The sequence below is a fragment of the Adiantum capillus-veneris genome, chromosome 4 (genome assembly GCF_014529385.1).
Source record: "Adiantum capillus-veneris isolate H3 chromosome 4, ASM1452938v2, whole genome shotgun sequence".
Lineage (NCBI taxonomy): Eukaryota > Viridiplantae > Streptophyta > Polypodiopsida > Polypodiales > Pteridaceae > Adiantum > Adiantum capillus-veneris.
The window spans coordinates 170,784,174-170,797,666 of record NC_140934.1 but is presented as its reverse complement, the minus strand read 5'-3'; positions in this window follow the sequence as shown (position 1 = coordinate 170,797,666).

Sequence of the window (13,493 nt, the reverse complement as noted above, 5' to 3'; positions counted from 1 at the left end):
AATCTGGTAGCTTTAGGCACGGGGATGTAGTCACATATTGCTTAAGTTGGTGAAACCTTTCTTGGTGTATTGGTTCCCAGCTTATCTTCACTTCTTTCCTTAGAAGGGTGAAGCAATCAATGTATAATTCTTTATAGAGATTCTATACCATCCTGTGATTCCCAAAAATCCTCTAAGCTCACTTACATTTGATAGCTGAGGCCATTCAACAATGTCTTGAACTTTAGTAGGGTCCACTGAGATTCCTTCATGCAAAACAATAAATCCTAATTACTCAATCCTTGGAGTGAAACATGAACACTTGCTCATCTTTGCATATAGCTTGTGTTCTCAAAGAATATCCAACACCTTTATGAGGTGGCCTTCATGTTCTTCTTCATCCTTTGAGTAGATTAGAATATCATAAAAAACGACAAGAAAATAGTCATATAGGTACGGCTTGAAAATAACCTGCATCAATCTATTGAATGTAGTCGGAGCATTAGTAAGACCAAATGACATTAATATAAACTCAAAATGTCCATATTGTGTGTTGAAAGCTGTCTTTGGAATATTAGATCGATTCATGGGATATGATAGTTATTCTTAGCATTTACTTGGTTTAGCCCTCTATAATCAATGCAGAGTCGTAAAGTCCCATCTTTCTTCTTTTGAAAGAGTACTGGAGATCCTGAGCTTGATTTACTCAATCTAATAAATCCATGTTCTATAAGTTGATGAAGCTGCTCTTTTAATTCAATGGCCTCTGATACCACCATTTTATAAGGTCTTTTTGATATTGGCTCACTTCGTGGGAGAATCTCTATCTCATGATCAATCTCTTGATTGAGAGGAAGAGAGGTGAAATCTTCAGGAAAGACATCTGAATATTCATAAAGCCAAGAGGGTTTTATAACGCTTGATTTTGGATTGATCTTGTTCAGCTTAACCACAAATATTTGTTGTCCAGTCCTCATACTTTGAGTAGATGGATGGATTTAACTAATTGAATCCTTGGAATCCCATTCTTTCCTTGTACTTTGACTTGCCTTGCTGACTATCTCTAAAGCTCAAACCACCTAGGCCACAGTGGATGCTAGCGTGATTCCTAGATAACCAATCCATCCCAAGAATTCCATCATCCATCCCAATTGGTAGGGTTCTAAAGAAAGCAGAAGTAGCATGTCCTCTTAGTTCAAAGTCAAGGGTTCCCACAGAATGTCATGATACCACGGTTTTCCCATTAGTCAATTCTACTGTCATGGGTTTAGTTTGTTTTTTATTTAGGTTCAACTTTTGCAAGCATTTCGGGGATAGAAAAGAATGATTATTGCCACAATTGATGAGGAGGTTAAAAGGTTTACCTTGATGGGTGGCTGGTGTTTAAATAACAAAAAATTGTCTTTGAGCTCTACGGTTATCAATAAGTGCATAAATTGTTGCTCTCTCTTCTTCTTCACCAAGGGTAGGCTCTCCTACAATTGCATGTGTATGGGCTTTCCTACCTTGACCTCTTCCAAAGGCTCTGGCTGCTCTTCCTCCCCCTCTACCTCATACACCACCTTGTCCATTGTTATGTCCAAAAGGGCCGTGTCTTTGATCTACTTCAATTGTTGTTGCTGCTCTATTAGTCAGTCGTGGACATCTGTTCCAATAATGTCCCAACTCTCCACTTTCAAAGCATCAAACATGCAAATGTGAAGGATTTTGTGCAATAGAAGCATAAGCTCTTTGTGGTTGTACATTATTATTGGGTAACCTTATTGGTTGTCTAGTACCATTAAAACCGTGATATTGTTCAACTCTCCTTCTCATCCCTTGCTCCTTCATTAAGGGCTTAGCTCATAGTAAAACATCTTGCACAATAGTAAGTTTCATGGCTTCTAATTGCGAGCTGATTGGTTCTCTTAAACCTTGACAAAAGCAAGATACTTGCTGCTCTATGGTCATTGGTGGTACCTAACGTCTAAGCCCTTACAAACTTTGAGTAGTACTCTTCCAAGGATAAGTTGTATTACGGTTTCAAGCTAAAGAACTCATTCATCTTCAATGCTTCATAGGTAGGAGGTAAGTATCTTTCATTCACTGCCTGTTTTATCTCTCTCCAACTCTCGGAGTTCTCCAATAATCCCACCATAACTTTGCTTCATCGAAGAGGCAAAACATCCCTAGCATTGCTTGGTTTGCAAGTGCGGTCTTTGCAGTCAAGAAGTAATCATCCATAGCTTTGATCCGTACTTTTCTAGCCTTCTCAATATCAACACCCTCTCCGTTAAAAGAAGGTGGTTGCGTTTGTTTGAGCAACAACATCTTCTCTCTTGGATCTCCGTATAGATAGCATCATTATGAGGGTTTTTCATTATAGGAGTGATTTGAGGGTTCTCCTGAGTGTAAGTGTATATTAACGTTAATATTCATAATAACTCAAAACACTAAGGTATTTTCTAGATTTAGACTTATCTTGTCCACTAAAATCTCAATCACATAACTTAACCAATCATGACTTATTTAGTCTATTAAAGTTCAATCACATGACTTAACCAATCATGACTTATTTAGTCTATTAAAGTTCAATCACATGACTTAACCAATCATGACTTATTTAGTCTATTAAAGTTAAATCACATTACTTAACTAGTCATGGGTTATCCAATCACATAACTTAATCGGTCATGGCTCATCCAATCCACCAAAAAAACTCACTTACATGACTTAACTAGTCAAAAAATTTCTTTGTAGAAAACAACTCAATATTCTATTCATAAAGTCATCAAAATTCCACATAGGGGTATACAAAAGATCTCTCCATGAGAAAACATAATAGAGGTTTCAACCATAACTGTAATACACATCTAACTGACATGTTGTAAACCTTGGTTGTTTATGATATGGGTGGAAAAAAAAAAGATACACACGAGGGACCTTGAAGTAGCCAATTAACATAAGCTCTGATGCCAATTGTGATGTCCCCAACCGTGGAAGATTGGGGAGACTTGATAGATGGCCTTCCTTTCTTCTCAAATTTTGTTGATGACACCCTACTTTGTTTCCACAAATTTGAGATACGAGAAACAGAAGAGAGTAAGTCCTCTATCCATCATGTTAGTGGTTATAAGGTCATACACCACAATCTAGGTCAATAAATCAAGGATTCTATTTCCTCACATAAAGATAAAATCCCATTGACATATTTAGAATCTATAAACGATGCCTTTTTCTCCATGTTTAAGACGCACGTCCGCCATCCATAAATCATAAATATGATATGGGACTTAGTCTAAACTAACTAAAAATCTTGTGAAAAGAACCTGACTAATCGGGTCCACCTGTCCGTAGACATAGATCCATTAGAATACTAGTCTCCCACTTTCCACACTGCACTCACCCGTTCTTCTTGTTTTCTAATTACTATCATGTTGTTTTACATATACAAACAATGTTCCTTTATTAATTCCAACCACAGATTCTTTCATACAGCCCTTCACATACAACCCTTCAAACATCACCAAAACAGTTCTTTCTCAAACATGGTCTAATGAAGACAGTCCTATAATTCAACAAAAATGAATCTTTTAATTATTCGTGAGAGTTTGCTGCTAGCCACGGACTTTCTTTGTCTAACCAACAGAGCCTTTGTAAAGGATTTACCTATTCGCTAATCGCAAAGTGCACAAACTTTTCCAGTCACTAATCGCAAGGAAGCATCTCGCTAATCGCAAGGCATTCTGCTAACGGCAAGGCATCCTACTAACTGCAAGGTATCTTGCTAACCACAAGAGACAAAAAGAGAGCTGATAACCTCAGCTTATTTTTCACTTACCGCGGAATAACCTCGCTAACCACGAGTTCCATCTGGAAACAAGATATTCTTTCATCAATTGTTTTCTTTAAGTAATTAAGGGCAGTAAATCAAACAATTATTTCATACTTTATGAAATCATATGCTTGTTTCTTGTGATATAATCACATTTCTTGGAGAGTTTAAGAGAATTCCTAGGCTTGACTTACCGGTCATCATTCATAGCAATGCAAAATTATAAATTCATTTTATCGGATTAGCAACACATTCAACTACCTCCTGTGGTTGAGGTTGGACGGCTTTAACCTTTTCTGCAACCGATACCTCGGCTTGAGCTACGTTTGGATTAGTTGATGCCTTCTTTTCCACCTTTCTTGGAGATGGAGCGGCATGAGCGTCCTTCAAGCTTCGAGCCACTCGCTCTTCGGGGCCATCGTATCGCGAAAGAGAAGGAGGAAAGAGAGAAAGAGAACTCAAGAATTTGAGGGGCATCACGCCGGTGATAGAGAAGAAGTTGGAGATGGAGACGGATTGAGAGTAAGAGAGAGAGGTTGAGGAAGAGAAGGTAACTCCGACATCAAGGCAAGAGAGCTTCCGCTTTTGAGAACTTCTATGAGTGTGTTGAAAGTGAAGGGAGAGGGGTCTTTATATAGGCTCTCAAGGCCAAAATCAAAAGCTAAGAATAGCAAAAAGTAGAGAGATAAGTTTGCCGATGTTGCGGCTGTTTTTTTTTTTTTACAGACACGCATCTCGATGCACGATTTTGAGTCTCTAATTTTAGAAGAACCTTGGCTTCCAAGAAAAGAAGCTCTAAACTTGACTTACTTCTCTTGCCTTTCTAAAAATACTCTTTATTTCCTAAAAATACTCCTTTTCTTCTAAAATACTCCTCCTTTCCTAAAAATACTCGTTTCTTGAGGGTCAACTTCTATCTTTAGAAATAGACTTGAAGCTTAAGTTTCCCATATCAACCTATTATTTCCAAGTGATAAGAACCATAATTAATAGTTCCTGAGTCCGATTTACAATTCGATTGTTCCGTTGGAACACTCTGATTTAACAAAATGCGAACATTAAACATTTTTGAAGAATGAATGAAATAGTTTTTATTGAAAAAATATTGGGTACATTACACATGATCACCCCAACTTAGGGATTTGAGACGTTCTCATCTTAAGAAAAAGTGAGGATAGTCCTTCTTTAGGGTAGCTTCATCTTCCCATGTTGCATCTTCTTTAGGATAGTCTTGCCACTAAACAAGGTGTCCTCTAAGAACTCTATTTTAAATAATCTTCTCTTGAGACTCCAAAATTCTAGAAGGTTGGAGCTCCAAGATGTTTTGAGTAGGCATGACTATTTTTTCATCATTGAGGAGCTAACTATCACTGGGAATATAGGGTTTTAATAAGCTTACATGAAATACATCGTGGACTTTGATGTGAGCTGGCAACTTCAACTTGTAAGCTTGGGTTCCTATACACTTGATCACTTCCTAAGGACCACAATAATATGGGGTAAGCGTCTTGTACTTTCCAAGTGATGAGGTACTTCTCTTTGGATGAATCCGAAGAAGAACCTTGTCACCTTCTCGGAATCCACCTTCTCAGAATCTTCTTTCGAATCTCTTACCATCCGCATACTACTTTTGACGATCATGAGCTGCTTGAATATCCTTTTGAATGGCTTTCGTTTGATTTTCCATTTCTTCTAGCATCTTTTTAGACGCTTCAACTTTGATGATAGGGTCAAAAAAGTTGAGAGGAGAGACACATTCTTGACCTTACAAGGCACAAAATGGGGTCATACCAATGCTTTGATGGTGAGAAGCATTGTAAGAATATTTCACTAGACGTAAAAATTGAATCCATTGTTTAGGCTTTCTACTTTAATAATCTTTAAGAATATCTTTGATGAGTTGGTCGACTCGTTCTATTTGACCATCTGATTGAGGATGGTATACAACACTAAAGTTTAATTCTGTTCCAATTACCTTGAAGAGTAAGGTCCAAAAGTTTGAAGTGAACTTCACATCTCGATCGCTTACAATCCATTTGGGAAATCCATGCAATCTGAAAACCTCTTTAACAAATAGTCGTGCAATATCGGAGGCGGTAAAGGTTGCCTTGACCCGTATGAGATGTGCAACCTTTGTGAGTGGGTCAAAAACTACCATAAGTGAATTATATACTCCTTGTATCATAGGTAATCCAATGATGAAGTACATACTTATACACTATCACTTCATTTGGGAAATTTCTAGTGGTTGAAGTTTACCGGGAAGTTTAACTCTCTCAGCTTTAATCCTTTGGCATGTCAAGCATTGATGAACATAGTGTAGAACATCAGCCTTTTGCCCAATCCAATAGAAACTTTTTTGTATGGCATTGAGAGTCTTCGCATAGCCTAGGTGTCCTGAAGTAGGGCTATCATGGGCCTCAACTTCTTTAAGTTAGGGTCCTTTGGTACACATAACCTATCCCTGTAATAGAGACAAGGTCCATCATGTGAGAAGTGTAACATTGAAGGTATATTCTTTGAATCCCCAGATTGAACAAGGTTAAGCTGCCTTTGATACTCTGGATCACATGATGCAACTTCCTTAATCTTTGCAATGATTGGGTTGTTGGGTATAGAAAGCACCTCAAGCATCTCAAGCATCTCAGTCATCACAGGCATGACAAGCACCTCAAGCTTGGGCCGGGTTCCCACCTCAAGCATAGCCCTAGCTTACCTAAGGTCAAAGGACTTTTAACACTAACTATTGGAGGTCTTCAATGAAGCTAACCCTAAAGTATTTAAGCTCCATTGGTTATCCTTGATCTTTGACATACCATCTCTCATTTGGGCCCCTTTACCATTGGCCCCGTGTTGAGATAGATCTATAAGCACTTGTCTATATCCTAACCCTTGTTCCCATTTATTCTCCCACATTAAATGATCAGTTTATGACATTTAGATATTAGATTTTTTGACATGACCTCTCTCTTGAAATCATAGTCGTCCTCGACTATGAGGTAGAAGAGATAAAGCCTTAGTCATTAGTCAATCTTGCTTAGCGGGTAGAGGATCCCTTTTTACCTATGACATCTTTCCAAGATGGATGACTAATCCATTTGGTGCTTGGGAGACATAGATGCCGCAAGCATGTCTGCTCTTTAGTCCATTTCATTCTCCCAAGTAGAGTGACAAATTCTACTTGGTGTTTGAGAGACGTCGTCATCACAAATATTATTTTAAGCATGCATACTATTTAAATTTGTGCACAATGAAAAGAGAACTAGTCCTATAAGACAAAAACATTGGTCATTCAAAAGAAATTTGTACATTTGCTTACTCTAATGTAGCATTGTAAGCATTGACAAGGTTCATACTATCCTTAAGTTTTATTTCTTGCATCCATCTAGCATCTTCAAAAGGATAATTTTTGAACTTAATAAGATACCGTCGGATAATATTACCATGTCGTAGTACCTTGTCTTCATGTCGAAGGATAGCTTTGGGTTGTAGCGCCTCTTCTTGGTCTTCAACTTTCGGAGGGTCTTCAATAATTGGTTCACTTGGTGGCTCTCCTTTGTAGGGTTTAAGTAGGCCCACATGAAAATCATTGTGTATGAGCCAATGGTTGGGAAACTTGAGTTGATAAGCCATTTCATTGATGGGATTCAAGATTTGGAAAGGACCATAGTATCTATTTGCTAGCTTAGCATAATACTTTTGATGGCCCGTAGGATTTTTGCCCGTCGTTTGCCTCAATCGAGCCTTGGGAAACTTGAGTAAGACCCCATCATTTTCTTTGAAGGTTAAGGCCCTTCTGTGCTTGTCAGTAATAACTTTTTGCCTTTGTTGAGAGATGGATATAGCCTCTTAATCTTCTGAAAAGACTCTTTGTGGGACACGTGTCTAACCTCACTATCCTATCTTATTGCAGTTTTAGCGAGAATCACGATTAAATTGTCAATCCATGGGACAAAGGTTGTCAATCTCTTGGAAAACAACTAACAACTCTCATCTAACTCAAGCTACACTCAAGTGACTAGAATCACCAAAAGCCAATCGCTCATCAGCAAATAAATCACATCCATTACAGCATCAAATGACATCCAAACATAATGAAACTTCTAGGAAAAAGTTTATAAGACTTAAGCACACATGCCTATGGTCTCAAACCCCACTTTAGGTCAAGTGCCAAAATCGTGATCATTAATAGCAGTGGATTTTTGACCTAGTCGTTTTTGACCCAGAATGCATCTAAATGCTTATCAATGCTGCCCCAATAGCCCGCCTATGCTTAGTTTTTTATTTAGAAGTGTAAATTCTTACTTATGATGAAATTAGGCCGTAGGTCGGCGACACCAAAAGCTACGAAATATTGTGATATATTTACGTCAATGCGTAGAGCTCTTACCTGCGGTTGTAATGTAACAAACACGACTGCAATGTGACAACCGGGGAGGGAATAGGAAGCACGAGAAGGAGAGAAGTGAGTGCCGTTAGGTCACACTGTGTATTTCATTATCCAAAACTTACAAATAACTTACAAAAATTGGCTTTTGTACCTTAGCTAAGGTTTTTGGTGGTCAAAACTCATAACCTAGGAGCTCTAACTAAAGATAGGCAATGACAGGCTGATACAATCTAGAAGTTTGTAAGCCCGGCTCATCAACTACAAGGTTTATTAAAAAATATTAGTTACAATATTTCCGATTTATCAAAATAATAAGTGTTTTTACAATGAGAGCTCCAAAAAATGGTATCCGTGGTGTCCGTGTTAGCTTGCTGCTAACATTCCCCCCCTCTTCGCCTATGTCGTCCCTTGACCCAGCTTTATGGACTGAAGTAGTCTTCGGGTTGACGGCTGGCCAGGTGGTTTTTGAGCGCATTGAGTGCTTTTTGGTATCTGATTTTCCGTTCTTTATCTGGCACTTGCAAAAACTGAATGGAGACTTTGTTCTTCAGCTCCACTGCTGAGTAGCCTACAAACCTTAATGTCCGGTTGCCAATCATTGGCCCAAATATTTTCGTTCGCCAAGTGAGAATCCCGTGTAGAATGCTTCTTCGAACGCCAACATATAGAGACAGTAAAAACATGCATCTGGTGTAGAAGCCATAGATGACTTCTTCGGAAGGTTGGCCAATGAGATCATAGCACAACCCTTTGTTACCCTCGAGGAATGACATCCACGGGGCACCTGCTTGCTCTGGCTCATGGAACACTTTGATGCAGGTGAGCAGCATTTGGCAGATTTTGTATAACATTGCACATGACAAATCTGGTAGACTTTTAAAGAATGACATGGTGCCCTTTAGAGTTTTCACCATGTACTCTTCCGTCGGTGGTCCCTTTTCTAGAGCAGTTTCAGCCAAGTTGGCCGCTTCTTTAGTAGTGCCTCATGTGCTATCCAGGTCCTTACTCTTGGTACATGACAGAAAGTAGGATCCTTTTGCAGGGCCGCAAGTGCTCTTGTGAACAGAATCAAGTACCTTGGATTCTTGTTAAACCAGCTCAACCTCCACTTCGAGTGGTCTTGATCTGCACCCTCGACTTTTATGTCGGTGTAAATCCTTTCTTTACTTGTAGCAACTCCACTTTAATTAGAGGATAGGGCAGGGATTGTTGGTGCCATTGCGCATTGATTTGATTGGGAGTGAGTTGTGTGACATTGACGGAATAAAGTACTCTCACCTCCCAATCCATTGCTGCCTTCCACTACTCATCTACCTCTTGTGTAATTTTTTCCTTTAGTGCATCTTCCTCAGCCTTTGACAGCTGGACCATTGGCACCGTGTCTGCTTCTGTAATGTGTACTTGAAACTCCTCCTCGCCACTTAGCTCTTCAGTTGGCTGTGTCTCCATATCAGCAAATGAAACTGAGAGAATTTCTATTTGAGGTTTCTCTGAAGTGCCTGCCTCTTCTTGTGTTTCTGGCCGTCCCTCTCTCAATAGTTGGTTGACTCTTTTGAGTTCAGCTATTTCCTTCAGCAGCTCGTCTTCTCTTTGGACCCGCATTAAAGCTAGGTCTCTGCGCTGAGACTGCTCCAACTTAAGCTCCAGCTCGAGGTCTTTGTTTTTCTTCTCTAATGCCTTGTAGACCTTGTCTGTTTCTTTGATTGAGGCCATGACTGGATTCTCTCGTTTTTGACGCAAGAATATTGCCTGATCATTTATTCTTTGTTCTGCTTTTGCTTTCAACTCTTGCACTTGCCTTTGTAGATCGGTGACGACGTTGAGTCGGTCGTCTAACTCCCCTTGGAGTACGTCATTCACCATCTCTAATTGCTTGGCCCTTGTGCTATGACTTAGTGCTATTGAGCGAAGTCGTTCAGTCATGTCCTGCATTTGATTAGCATATTCATTCACTTGAAGGATGACCTAGTCGTTTGATTGCCAGTCTTCATTTGGTGCCAGCTGACTTCATGTTTCTGTAGCTTCTTGTGTGTCCTTGGGTGGCATCATGGTGGTTGTTTGTTGTTGCCCTTGGGGCTGTGGCTGATTCTTTTTCGTTTTGTCATCCTGAGGCTTCGTGGATGTCTCGGCTTTCTCTTGATGTGTTGAGGTAGAGGGTGTTTCCTTGGCCTCTTGTTCTCTTGTGTGCTCAAACTTTGTGGTGTCCTCTTTTGGTGTAGGACTGCTGCCCTTTCTTGCTCTTTGTCGTGCTCTATTTTTTGCTCTTGTGTAGACTCAACTGCCTGTTGTGCTGATTTCACTGCTTCTTGCTGTTCTAGCTCTGTCTCTTTTGTTGGCTCAGTTGTTGTGGTTCTAACTGCTGGTGATGGTGTTGGGCTCGGCATGGGGTGATCGCGATGTTCAGAAACAAGAGAAGAGATGCGGGGAGATACATCACCTTGAGCATTTTGTGCTTCTCCTTGTGCAGTGGCTTCCTCTGCTTGCTTTTATTGTTCAACTGTCTCTTTAACTTTCCTTGCCGCTTCTTGTGCTTCCCTCAGCTTCAAGGCTTCTACTTCTTGATACATTTGTTCCAAGGATTCTGTGGGATCTTCAGCCTGCTTCCTGGTGTGATGCTTGGTTTTTGGTTATTTAAGCCCAATAGGCACCCACTTTTTTAAGTCCTTTCCTTGTGCTTGGTGGCTGCATTGGTAAGAGTGTTTTTCTCATTCAAACCTGGCTTGCTTTTGTACAGGTTCCTCTTGGTGTGCTACCACAGCTTTTGTTAACCCTCACGGCTCACGGACACCCTATCACCTACGACGGACGTTGTATTATTTACTTGTAGAGTCAGGTACCGGGCTTGTCGGTCCAATAGGAAAAGGGTAAGAGTGATCGCCGATGAGAGGCGCACTCTAACTGGAACATTCAAGGGATTAGTTGGATAAGCATGGGCACCCAAGTGTGAATGGGGTGAGCTCATATAAAAGTCAACTAAACCTAAAATTCACTCATTCTCTCATTTGTGCAATTGAAGAGTGCTCTTGCTCCATCTCCTTCTTCTTTTTCTTCATTTCTTTGTGTGTGTGTCAGAGAGAGAGAGAGAGAGTGAGAGAGGGAGAGAGAGGGAGTGTGTGGGCGATCGAGCATTACGAAGGCACGACGGCGGTGAAGCGGTTGAGCGCGGCGTAGCGGCGTCTCCTTCTTCTTCGCGGCGAAGAATCCTCCACGAAGCAAGCGTAGAGCGGTGAGTGACACACCATCGCCTTCTTTGAGCTTACTAGTTTAGGCTTGTTGTGTGCTTGGAGCCATTTGTGGCTCGCACACGGTGTATCGGCAAGTTCCTTTCATTGACACGTGCGACATACGCACACATTTTTGGCGCCGTTGCCGGGGAGTGCCATACATGAAGCTCGAGTAGCACTCTGTGCTTCTCCGTGGTGCAATTTCTATTGTAGGAAAGGTAAGGAAGGAGTGTGTGTGTGTTGAGAAGAGGGATTTGGTGTTATACTGTGTGTTTTTTTATTAATGGAGTTTTCAAAGGTTCTATGTTTATTCTCTGTGTATTAAGGTAGTTAGTTTTCTTTGTTAATAGAGATTTCAAAGGTTCTGTGTTTATTCTCTGTGTTAAGGTAGTTAGTTTTCTGTGTACAGTAAGTAGGAAGTAGATTAGTGAGAGTTAATAGAGTGTGTTAGTGTGTAAGAGTAGGTGTATTAGTTAGAAGTAGGTAGAGAGAGTGTGTGTGTGCTCTCGCGCAGGCCGCGGCGGCCTTATCCTTAAAAAAAAATAAAAAAATTAAAGGTAGGACTGGGATCGGGAATATCTCCCAGGCCCAAGCCCAGACCCAAGCCCAGACCCAAGCCCAAGCTCACACTCAGGCCTAGGCCTCAGCCGCCTTTTAAAAAACCAATTTTAGCTTCACAAGTAGCTAAAAATCGATTTTTTGAGGACCAACGGAACGTCAGATGCCCGAAAATTGTGTTGTAAAGCACATAGCGACCTCCTAAGTGATACGCTCATTTCGAGCTATCACACACTTTAATCAAAAAATCAAACATTAAAAAACATTAAAAAAACATCAAAAACAAGAAAAAATCAAGTAGAAATTAACGGGGTACAAAACACCCACAAAACAAAGCAAGTAACCTTTGAGGGTACTTGCCGACACTTGTAGGGCACCCAAAGCACATGTATCTACGCTTTGGTCGTATGCTAGAGTCCGAACAACTAGCTAGTGCTTTGATTTACGGGGGTACTCACTATCCTTCCACGCTAGGGTCTACGCCCTCGGCGGGGACCCAAGGTAGTGCAACCCAAGACCCAAATATAGCGGCTAGAGACTCTTCCTCTGACTACGATATTATGGAAGAGCATCTTACACAAAGCCCCGGGGGAACAAATGAAACCGTACCTAGCTGGGCCCAACAACCTGGAACTAGTGTTTTTAGCCGTTTGATGGAAACTTTTAGTAGAGCTACGCGCTCTGAACCTACGGCTAGTGAAGTAAACGAAGGGGGTGGGGAAGTAGAATCACCATTCACATCTCCTGTAGACCCCACACTCCCTCAGAGTGTCCACGTGGACATTCTACCTACCTCATTTAATGAGGGCCCTACCGAGCTACCACCTTCCAAAGTCGCCTCTAAGGTAGCGGTGACTAAAAGTCAAAACACGGGAAGCAACATTGCATCCACCTCACGACAACCCTCTAGTACACCAAGTTTGGACGGGGTATTTCTCAATGAAAATTGGGAATATGACCTACACACTGAGACTTTGACCGACCTATATATGGGCTACACATACCATGTGGGTTGGTTAGAAGTTGTACAATCCACATCTAGTGCCATTAGTCTAGAAGAACAACAACACATGATCTGCAATGTCATCCATAGGATTATCCACTCCGAGAGGCAAAATCGAGGAATAAACATACCTTCGACGGGGCCTATGCAATTTTTCGACACGGGCAAAGGGAAACAACCCACTCTATCACAAATGGAGACTCCCCCAGTGAGTCCGATCGATCCCCCATATGTTGTTTCACCAGGGGTCTCAATGCAATGTGAGCCCACAAGTGATAGCTTTACTTTTCCAAGTCTAGCTCATCTTTCCCTTGATGACACCATGGCTACCATGCCTACCCCAATGATGGGCGTGCCAAGAAACATGCCATGGACCTTGTTTGTTAGTAAAGCACCGCTACATGGTAGCTCAATGCCTGCAATAGTACCTACAAGTGCGAACCAATCGTATGCACCTATGGGTCCACGTACTCATGTAGTCCCTACCCCTCCCATTGTTTCAACTACCTATGCTCCACAACCACA